Source organism: Argiope bruennichi, chromosome 10 (genome assembly GCF_947563725.1).
Source record: "Argiope bruennichi chromosome 10, qqArgBrue1.1, whole genome shotgun sequence".
Lineage (NCBI taxonomy): Eukaryota > Metazoa > Arthropoda > Arachnida > Araneae > Araneidae > Argiope > Argiope bruennichi.
This window is the reverse complement of record NC_079160.1, coordinates 112,906,581-112,918,359: the sequence shown is the minus strand read 5'-3', so window position 1 is coordinate 112,918,359 and position 11,779 is coordinate 112,906,581. Positions and strand designations below refer to the sequence as shown.

The window sequence follows — 11,779 nt, the reverse complement described above, 5'->3', positions numbered from 1 at the left end:
CGTATTCTTGTCCCTAGTTGGCGCTACTATAAAAACAAGAGACGATCTCCGTCAGGCTTCGAACAGCGGGCATGTCCGTGGCAACTGCCATAAGAAACAACAACAACAAGCAGACAATGTCAGATCAACACACAGTCGTTCGTCATAACTGTCCTTCCTTAAAACAGAAGGGCCTTTTTTTTTTTTTTGAGTCATATCTTCTCCATCGAAATAGCTCATTTTGGAAAATCGAAATCTATCTGATTTGATATTTAAAGAAGGTATTTTTGTCATACAAAACCAAAAAGCTTTGGAGATACGAAAATAAATATTTATTCTAACATAATAAAATGAATCGCATCATCCTTACATAAGGTAAAACTATATCAGAATAATTCAAATATTATTTTTATGATTCGGTATGAAATGTAGAATGTCACAGATCCTCAAAATGCATTTACTGAAAAAAAATGTGTAAAGGAAATTTTAAAACTTATTTTAAAAAATTAAATATTTAAATTCACTTTAAAGATCTTTTAATGATGTCGGGAAAAAAAAATTAACTCATCCACGTTGTTGTTTCTTATGGCACTTGCCACGGACAAGCCCTCTGTTACGAAGACAGCGATTTAAGCCGGAGGGGGTGAGTCTCTTGTTTTTATAGTAGCGCCAACTAGGGACAAGAGTACGACTTTGCTACTCACGCATCACTCATTCGCTTGCACAACCCCTTTTTACAGGAGGGCACATTCACACATCTCACAGATAGAACAACCATGCTCAAAGCGGGACTCGATACCGGGACGCCCACATCAAAGGGAAGACGCGCTACCCCTATGCCCGGAAGCCGGCAACTCATCCATTCAGTCCCTAATGTATTCAGCACAACAAAATAAAACCAACTATCCATTTCTCAGCTGTCTTTTAATATATTTATTTCTCTCTGTTATCAATCATTTTCTTTCTTTAACAAATATTCATTCATTCATTGTTCAGCGTATAGCTTCATTTCATCCTGAGGAAAACAGCGATTAGATTTAAACAGATGCAAGGCGGTTTCAATTTTAATTAGTTACTATCAATAATTTTAATTTTCTAATATACGAAGATGGGAAAAGTACTGTAATGTAAAAGTAAAATAAGTTTGAACTTGATATTTTGAAGAATCTCTACGTTTTAGATATCTCAAAGTTCGAAAAACACATTTTTGACATTACGTCTATCTGTTTATCTGTGACAAAGATAACTCCAAAACGGTTTGAGCTAGACGGATGACATTTGGTACACGGTCTTTACACTATGTTAAATTAAAAGAGCTATGTGGATAAAATCATATACAAGTATTTAATATCTATAGAGTAATTTAATATTTATGAAATTTTTAGCCAAATCGAACAAGTGGTTTGACCATCTGTCTGGCTGTACTTTCAGGAACAAAAACGTACTGTCTTAAATATATCAAATTCGGGGACTATATGTGTAATTTTGTGCCAAAGTTTTATTTCAATCGGTTGGGAAAAATTACGCATAAAACACAAATTCTATTTTGAGATACTATTAACCTCGTACCAGGGAATAATCGCTAAATAACTAGCCTAGGTTGGAACGATAGATTCAATAAAAATACCAAATTCACTCCAAAGTTAATATTTCGTAACTATTGTGTGCCAATGCCAAGCAAGGCTTTCTCTGAAATAACATTTTTTTAGAGACTTTGCAAGAAAGTTTATAGGAGACAACTCAAGCTGATTTTAAATATAGGATATATCTAGATAATACAAGAAACATTCTTAAAAACCTATTGATCATTTCATTGAATTTTCATAATTTTTGGGGGAAAGATATAATGGAAAGCTAGATCTAATGCTAAAGTAGATGGAGGTCTGTTTATTGGGACTCTTAAAACATTTATAGCGGATAAGTTCCCAGTACCAATATTGACAATACTGAAAAAAAAATCACCAAATTGTTAAAAGCTTTAAGCCTTTGTGGATTTTAACAATTGTAAATATACTACTATTTTTACAATATAGACATACTACTATTTTTACATGTTTTTACCTTCAATTCTTTAAAACTACATATTTTTACAATATATATCTAGCCAATTTTAAAATGCATCGATACTGTGTTCAAATTATTTTACCTCGACAAAACATTTGGTTATCGATTATTAAATATCTGAACATTATTAATACAAAGTATCAGTTCCCTTTTCACTCATACTGAGAAAATTTTCTTTTTTTTTATAAATACTTTCCTTATGTATATGAATTCTCTGACATTTCTCTTTTATCGCTCAATATACACGAGTCCAAAAAGTTCAAAATAGAATACTATCTGATGCAAATTCAACTTAATCAACATTTTCTGAAAGCGAAGAAACGTAAAATCATTCTGAGGTCATCGAGCGATATCCCACTTATAGGCAAACATTTCTCGTTTTCACTCAACAGCAAAATCCTACTTTACAAGTAGGTTCTTAGAACTATCCTTTCTTACGCAGAGCAAATCTGGGATATCGCAATTAAAACCCATCACAAAATAATAATAATAATAATAAACTCTACAAAACAAAATTCTTAGAATAATGATGAATGACCTTGGTTTTTCCCGAATTCGGTATTCCACAACGATCTCAAAATAGACTCGATCGAAGAATACATCAAACATCTCTCAAGAAAATTCTTTAATCGTATTTCCATCTATGAGAATACACTCATTAGCAGCCTGATTGAGCTTACATACAACAACGGCTGTATCCCGCTACAAAATGGTCACTTCTGCTCAAGCCGCCTTAATCTGTGGCAATTTGGTTTCCACTTTTCTTTTTGCAAAACCTTTTATTATTATTCTAACGGCATCATCTCTGAAGACTTACATCTCAATTCAATATCAAATACTTTCAAGTAAATTATCGGTGTTCCATCTCAAACAACAACTCTTCTGAACACTCATTCAGAATATAATTGCATTGTTGTGCTGATACTCTAACATCCATGTGATATTTCTAAAGGCTTAAGGCAGAGTTTTAAAATTTATGAATTGTCGATAAATTCTCTGCATAAATTATTGACATCTTAACAAAAATGGCAAATATTTCAAGAGAAATAGACTCCTTTCGATAGAATTTCACTTGTCAATTTCTAAGAGATTACAAAAGAACTTGCCTTGCAAAAACTCCCTACGCACACATTTTTAAATGATGCACTTTTTAAATAAAGTTTACTAAAAATACCATTCATTAACGATGACAAATCAAAATTTGAAGTAAAAAATTTCACATGTTATTTATTATTTATTTAATTTCACATGTTATTAATCATTTATTTAATTTCACGTGTTATTTATTCCCATATTTATTTTTATCAGATCAATGGGAACGAAATCTTGAAATTTTCGCGGATATTCTCTAATAAATCACTTATCACATGAATAATTACTATATGTCATTTTCATCACAATAAGGATGTAAAAATCTATTAGAGTTTTTTTTTGTGCCGATTAATTCTGAGTTGCAGTTAATATTCAAGTTCCAGGCAATCGAAGGCGTATTTTGGATGTTGTTCTTCTGTCAATTGAAACCAAAATTTGACCTTAAATTACATCTGCAGCCATAAAATCGCATACCACATTTCATATATTTAAGTCATTGCGCTTCATTTGTATTTTAGCGGATTGTTATGAGCGAGGGGACCTTGTGGTTCACAGCCGAGTAACAAGACCACAAGACAAAAGTTATTACTTGTGTTTCGTAGCTGTTATCTGGCTTATAAGATTTTCACAAAGTACTCTCCCTCCAGTGAGACGGAGGTGAGACGAACGATATAGCTATTGAGTCTAATACGTCTGAACTCATTTAAGTTGCACCAAGCGTTATGGCGAGCGTGTGTGGTTGCTGTTGCGCCTAACGACTTTGGGTTGCTGTGGGTAGATGGCGCCACAACAGCTGTACGAAGGTTGAAGGTTCATCGTCCGAGGTCACCAATGTGGAAGATTGTTATGAGCGAGGATAGAACCTGGACCTTGTGATTCGCGGCCGAGTAACAAGACCACAAGACAAAAGCAATGACTCGTGTTTCGTAGCTGTTTTCTGGCTCATGAGCTTTTCACCACAATGTGCAAGTTTGTGCAAGTTCAGATCGACAGACGGTCAATATCTTGACGGATCTAATTCCAAATTGCATGTTTATCTATGCTTTAGATGATACATTTTTACGCTAAATTTTATCCATCTAGCTCTCTTTATTTTCTAATTATCTTATTATCATGTATTCAGACAGCTGAACAAATAGACTTAGTACTTCATACAAAATTTGATGCATATTTACAAATTTGAAATAGTGACATATAGCAAAATTCTATCTATCTAATTCAAAATTCTTTGCATGATCGTGTTTTCACAGACAGATAAAATTTTAAAATTTGTTCTTCGCTCTCAGGGAGGTCTGGAATGTAGAGGTTCGTCAAAATCTCGAATAAGAAATTTTTTAACGATTTCAATATTTTCTCTTTCTTCGTATATGAAAGCGTAAAGTTACAATCTAACAGTTAAAATTATTATTACAGTAAACACAACAGTTAATGATTTTACAATTTAATCCTTGATAAAATTGCTTGCTAAAATTCATCAAAGCACTTTAATCCCTCAAATGATGTCTTTCAATTTGTCTAGTGGTAAAATATGAATATTTATTTGTTCGACAATGAAATATTTATATTCTGAGGACCCTAATTTTGCATTAACCTTCTTGCTACTGACCTGGACAAGTTTTTTTACTATTTTTAGGAGTTAGAACTATCGAAACTATTTCGCATTCGCATATCGAAACTATTTCGAAATCATAGTCCAATACACTGCAGCATGATAATATGTTAACGTTTATATATCCGTCTTAATAATCTGTTTAATCGCATCAGCTGCTGCATTCTTGCTTATGATTTTTACATCGTGAAATACAGAGAAGGAAGTGCAGCTTATTATCAAAATAGTATATTAATTTCTTTTATTTGCCCTTTTTTTAGAGAACGATTTTCGTAATGCAATTTACAAATATCATTCCAATCTTAAGAAAGCATTATCATGTAAAAAAAAAATCTCTAGAAGTTTAGTGAATTGAAAATACCCTTGCCGAAATAATAAAAGCATTCTTCTCTTCGCTCAAAAGTTCATCAAATGATGCTTCCAGTAACATATGAAAACATAACGTCTATTGAAAATATGAACTGTTTCTGACAGAAATTTTTCAGTTGCTGTAAGTCTTGCTGGAATAAAGAACGGTACAAATTATAACTTTTTGAATCAGTAAAATCTGCCAAAGGTATTAGATGTAATAGATTCATCTGCAAACCTCGAGTTGTGTTCAATCCCCCCTCCCCCCCAAAAAAACATCTTTTTTAATCGTCAATTCTTAAATTAAATCTTTACTAAACAACTTGAATCCCTTACAAAAAGGCTTATTTCTTCATATAGGATGAGGAAATGATATTAAATTATATCAACTCTTTAGACAAGAAAATATTTTCTGTTTGAATATGAATATTTTAAAAATTTAATATAATTAAATCCAGAAAACACATATAAATCCTTATAAATATAAAGATAATTAATAAGAATACCTAAAAATTAATTTTGAAAGGAAATTCCGTTTTGAAACTTGCAAAGTCTATCGAATTGAAAAATCTAGATTATAAATTTAAATTATCTCTTTATATTTTAAACGAAAATCTTCCCTAAGAAAATTAACATTTTTTTAGAGTTATTAGTGAGGTTAGTAAGTGTATGTGCCTCAAATGAACCTATGAACTCAATGAAGGAGAAAATCAATTCATACAATTAATACCTGAACGCAGTAAAAAAAGTCAGGAACAGTTTCCTGTTTTAATATTATTTGCTCTAGCGATGTTTTGGCAATTTTTTTAACCACTTGAGTGCTGAACCGGTTTAGCTTATTTACATTAACGTCCCGTTTTTCAAGCAGCACTAGGGTTACTTTGGAACAGATTTCGTCATTCTGAGCCGCGGACAGATTATGAGGACGACACCTGATCCCTCTCCAAACTTCCGCATCAGACTAGCGGTTGGACATTTGGCTCTGACGGGTTAAACATGCACCAGACCCATTTCATTGTAATTCTTCAGTGGAATAAGATATATAAGCTTGCATCCTTCGGTTCCGAAGCCGAGGCCTTACCAAAAAGCCGCCGCCGCACTGTTGGACTACTGAATATTTTTCTTGTATATATGATGAAAGTGTGGAATAAAATGCGTAGTTTTTTTTTTCCTTCAGAAAATAGTAGAAACCGGTTATAATTAATTCTAATCATTATTGTAAAAGAAGTAATTATTGCCAACACAAATATTTTTTTTTTATAATTTATCATAAGAGAGTTTTGCTACACAAATTCCGTGAATTCCTTTCTAAAAATAGCGTAAATGAAGTTTGGATCGTGTCATTCCATTTAACATTTTTTTTATTTCATACCTAGGACTCCAAATTCTGTCCAGGCAAGTTTTTCTAAAGAAAACTTTTTTCTTATTGATTGTCTTCATGTGGTATTTTTAGTTGCTAACAATTCATTCTTTGTAGCATCGATAATGCTTGAAGTAAATTGTAATCTTAATAAGAAACATAACTGAATAATATTAATAAAAATTATAATTGATATGAATACAACTGCTCTCAATTGATGCAAATTTTATGGTAACAAGCAGCATCGTGATCGCGCCTTAATCCATTTTCGTACAACTGCATTCTTTGCAAGAATGTTTTCATTCTTTTCAGGTAAGCATTCTTTTCAGATGATGTTTTAGTTTAAAATGAATTAGAAAATCCTTTATCACAAAATCACTTCGAATTTTTCATCATTTATATACTTCTATGGTACAAGAAATGATATTTTTACAGCAGAAGAGATAATATAGACTTCAGGTTTTAAAAATATTGAAGACATTATAGAAAAAAATTATTTTAATTTATATTTTATCGAGATTCTCACTTGAAAACTTAATGCATTTTATCTCAAAATAAAACTCTGATAAATAATCTTTGAAATAATTTGTTCCTTTGGACGGATTTTTCATTATTTAGACGCATTTTAAAACAAATATTTCATTTTTTCCAATAAATAGAGAAATAGATTGAATCGTTTTCTCTGGTAATAACAGTATTTTCATTTTACATGTACACTAAATTAAAAAAAACCAGATTGCAAAATACATTAACAAATAATAATAAACATAAATGCAAAGATAATTTAGACGAATGTATTGATTTAGAATTTTCTATTGGCATAATAATGAGTGAAGAACGCAGACCGTCCACTTATTTCGGTACTTCATTGAAGGCCACCTGTTAAGAGATGAAAATAAATGGAACGAAAAGCATCCATTTTTTTGCCACTCCACCTTGGTTTATTCCAGAAATCGAAGATTCTTTTTAGTAAAATGTTTCTTTTTAATCACATTATCCTTGAAATTCTTCCCTCAAAATTCTCGAGTTTTTCCTGGTTTCTCTTGAGTATAAAAAGGGGAAGGCTTGTCTCACTCGGCATGTTTGCATATCTCCCGCAGTGAGTTAGCAAAATGAACTACTTGGTGAGTACGGATTGCCTGTTTTTATGATCGTTTAATTTCCTTCATGCAAAACTCTAACTTCTGTTAAACCTTCTTGACATTAAACATGCAAAGATATACGTTTTTATGACAAACTAGGGTAGAATAAAATAGTCTTTGTGCTTTCTCGTGTATTAAATATACAGTGAGAAAATATCGCACTGTGTAAGAAATTTGACAAAATTTCAAAGAATCTTCACTTTTCAGACCTTTCCAAAGTTTGAAAAATCAGTTTTTGGAATTATGCATGTCTGTTTAGAAACGTCTTAGGTTTAGAAACGAAAAAAGATAAAAGGTTGTCCCATAATTAAAACAAAATTTGAATTTGCCACCATTTATGCAGTAAAATGTTGGCAACCCTATTTAAAAAAATCATTTGACAGCTGACTGTTTAGGGTTAGTTAAAAATGGAGTGTTACACGATAGAGCAACGTGTTAACGCAAAATTTGAATTAAATAAAAAACACAGTATTTTTTCTGTAACTATTCTTATTGAATCGTAAAGTACGCATCATAGAATTATGTATGGAATACCAAATAGGTCCAATAGCCACCATGGCTTTACTGTCACATACGCATTCTCATGTTATGTCAATTTTGCATAAATGTGGCTGAATTTTGTTGATGCAGCGTTGAATTTCCTCTTTCAATGCACGCGTGCATGTGAACTTCTTGGCATAGACTTTTGACTTCAAATAACTCCATAAACAGAAATCCAATGGTGTTAAATCACACAATTTAGAGGGCCAATTCTCCTATTTTCGAATTGTGGTCAGTAGAATTTAATTAAAGCATGTTGCTCTATCGTGATAACTCTCCATTTTTAACTAACCCCAAACTATCGGTAGTCAAATAGTAGCTTTAATAGTGCTGGCAGCACTTTACCATTATTATCTCGAATTATTAATCCATTGTGCATTTATTATTAATGTTATGTCTCATTTTGAGCTATTACATGTTAATAGTAGCTATAGTGCTACTATTAACATGTAACGGTAATGCATTACAACAAGATTATTTTTTCAACTAGGAACTGGCATCAAATAGGCATTAAAATTTCTATAAACCTGATTTACAAACTTCCGCGAATCTGCAGATATTCCCTTCCATTATATTAGCACATGTCTGCTAACTAGATTTCACCTTAAAAAATCTCTAAAAAGTTATTAAAAATATAGCATTTTGTGTAATTTCTACCAATAATAGAGGAGAATTATGGTGTGTATTTTAGTATTCTACAGACCATAGTATTTGATCTAGACAAAACCGATCAAATATAATTTGGAAGGTAGCAATGTACACTTCAGAATGGTTTTGATTAGAATTGTTATTAAATAAAATCAAACGATATTCTAGCTTTCCCCAAGACGATTCTTGAAAGTTTCAGTAAATAAAAATAATTTTTACTTTGTTTCAAAACTCCAAAATTTTTCATTTTCATGAGATATAGATGAAATATAGATAGATCGTTTTCAATATAGTTTGTAACTAAGTTTTCTTGAATTTTTGCAATAAAACAGTTTTTTTTGCTTAATTTTACGACAGTAATTTTCTATGTTGCAATAAAATTCAAATCGTCTCAATTTCTAAAAGTTTCCGCAATAAATATTTCATCGCTTGATTTTCGTCCATTGCTGAATGCTAAGACAAAAAGATTCGGCGTTATTTTGCGTAGTTTTCAGAAAAAGAAAGGACATTTATTGTACTGCGATGGCAACATGCGATTTGAAAAAAGATTACCTGTATGCTTCAAGTTTTAATGGTACTATATCATGAAACATGACATCAATAAGTGATTAATGGTTACAATAAAATGAAACAAGTGTAAGACTTTAAAAAAAATACGGCTTTATTATTTAAAGACTACTATTGTGTTAGCCGTGTAGGGCAAATTGATATTTAAAAATACATTGTCGAGGGAATTTTGAGCTAATTTATACATAAGAACTCTTTTATTGAAACTAAATATAACCATTTTTTCCTGTGAGTCAGCTGGTTGCCAAAGACAACCAAAGAAAGCCTAGAAAGAACTGTATTTATGAAATGTGTATCTTCCTGTTAATATAAATTATGCCACAGATCTTTATTCTGTTGTGAAAATGAAATATCTAATTTCATCCCGTACATATTCCGTTTTTGAGTTACAGCATTCAACATACATACTGAATTTCAAAATTTATTTTTTCGGACTCTTAAAAGTTTTAAGACGTCGATATTTTTTTTCAAAATCGAAGGCGGATTTTTTTGAAAGGATGAAAATTTCTCCATATCAAAATCAGGAGTTTGAAGCATGAAAAATATAACAAAAAAGCAAAATTATATCATGTCATAAACTAATTATATTTATGAGTTATTATATTCTAGTGACATTTCAATCCGATCCTACAGCACAGGCATAACAACCAGGTGGCAAAGGGGTATTAGATATCAAGGAGCCCTTAGAAGGCATAATGGAAATTAAACTACAGTGAGATTTTTGTTGTGTTTAAAGGAGAAATATCAACAGAGGGGCGAAAAAACAGTGCCATTCCCCAGGCGTTACTCACCAACTCACCATTGTTACGCTACTGTCCTGAAGTTTCAATTATTAATTTCAAAACTTTAGAAACGAATGTGAATTGCTTGAATGAAAATTAGTTTTTAGGCTATGTGAGGATTTAGTATTTGATAAATTACAGTTATATTCAACATCATTTCATAGATGCAAAACACTTAATTTCTTTTTTCTTTTTCAGTTCTTCACCCTTCTTGTTATCTTCGCCATCGTGGCAACCACTATGGCCCAGTATGCCTCATACTACTACAACACCCACGCCGCCTATCCCTACGCCTATCACTATGGCGTTGCTCCCTACGCTTACGTTTGGAAGTGAATAGAAAATTAAAGGTAAAAAAAAAATCCTTTCTTTTATTCTCAACAGGAATTCCGAATGTTGATAAGAATTTAAATTCTTACATTTTACTTTTGCAAATTTCAATTGAATCAAAATTTACAGTCATTCACACTTTTTTTTCAGAAACTTTTCGTATTTATAGATATTGATTTTATTGAATTTAAATAATACTTGTAATCCCATTTGACCTAGCCTATGTGCATTTTAAATAATCATAAAAGCTAAATAATCAGGATCTCAGTCTCCAAAACAATAATTTTTAACAATGCAATAGTTTAAAGTAAAAAAAAAAAAACAAAACAAAAAAAAAAAAACGAGTAGTAGCAAGTAAGTCGATCACAAGTTCACTATACTATGTGTATGACTATTATGCTACTAAATGTATGACAAAATCCAATAAATATAATCCAGCTTTATTTTTTTTAAAAAATATTCTAATATTTACATAATGTTTACAGATTGTTTGAAAAACACTTAGAACTCATAAGAGTGCGGTTAAACCCTAAAAGTACTTCTATAAAGCATACAAAAGATTGTTAAAAGCATAAACATAGCTTCGTATTATAAGAGCGCAATAATTAAAATTGAAAAAAGTTCAAAAATGCCAAACGATATTCTCACGATTTCTTGTGGCTCGAAATTATTTAATTAAAAAAAAAAAAGAAACCAAACGACAAATTAGTAGAGCCATCTGAAGATGACGTAATTCTTAAAAATACCAAATAATGTGAAAAGTTATAAGCTGGGAATATAAATTTTACGTCTTTCACAGATAAAATTTTTGACCTGTTTATGCTAAATATCCAATTAATTTGGTTATGTTAATCAATATCATGGAATCAATATCAAGTTCACTGTACTATGTGTATGACTATTATGCTACTAAATGTATGACAAAATCCAATAAATATAATCCAGCTTTATTTTTTTAAAAAAAATATTCTAATATTTACATAATGTTTACAGATTGTTTGAATTTTGTAATAATTCGCAAACAGTTGCCAATAAATCACTTTTTTTTGTTGAAAATGGTGAAAGTATTGAATAATTTAATACTCGAAATACCTATTCAGCAATGCCTTATAAAATCTCCTACCATGCCTGTTTTATACAAAAAATATTTATATTTTTTTATTTGTCAAGGGCTTTTAAAAAAATCTATTTTTTTCAGGTGCAACGGATTGATTCCTGGATCTTGACAATGATGAGAGCCGGATAATATTCCAAATTAACATTTGTTCAATTTCAAAAATATCGAAATTTTGTTGCCAATAAATTTATAAAAATCTGA

At 31.0% G+C, this 11,779-nt stretch overlaps 1 long non-coding RNA gene across 1 annotated transcript; it reads left to right on the top strand.

The window, feature by feature from the left end:
• Nucleotides 1-7,423: 7,423 nt before the first annotated feature.
• LOC129988922 (uncharacterized) lies at nucleotides 7,424-11,779 on the top strand. Its single transcript, XR_008785702.1, has 3 exons — nucleotides 7,424-7,576; nucleotides 10,330-10,481; nucleotides 11,660-11,779. It is a non-coding gene; the product is annotated as an uncharacterized LOC129988922 (long non-coding RNA).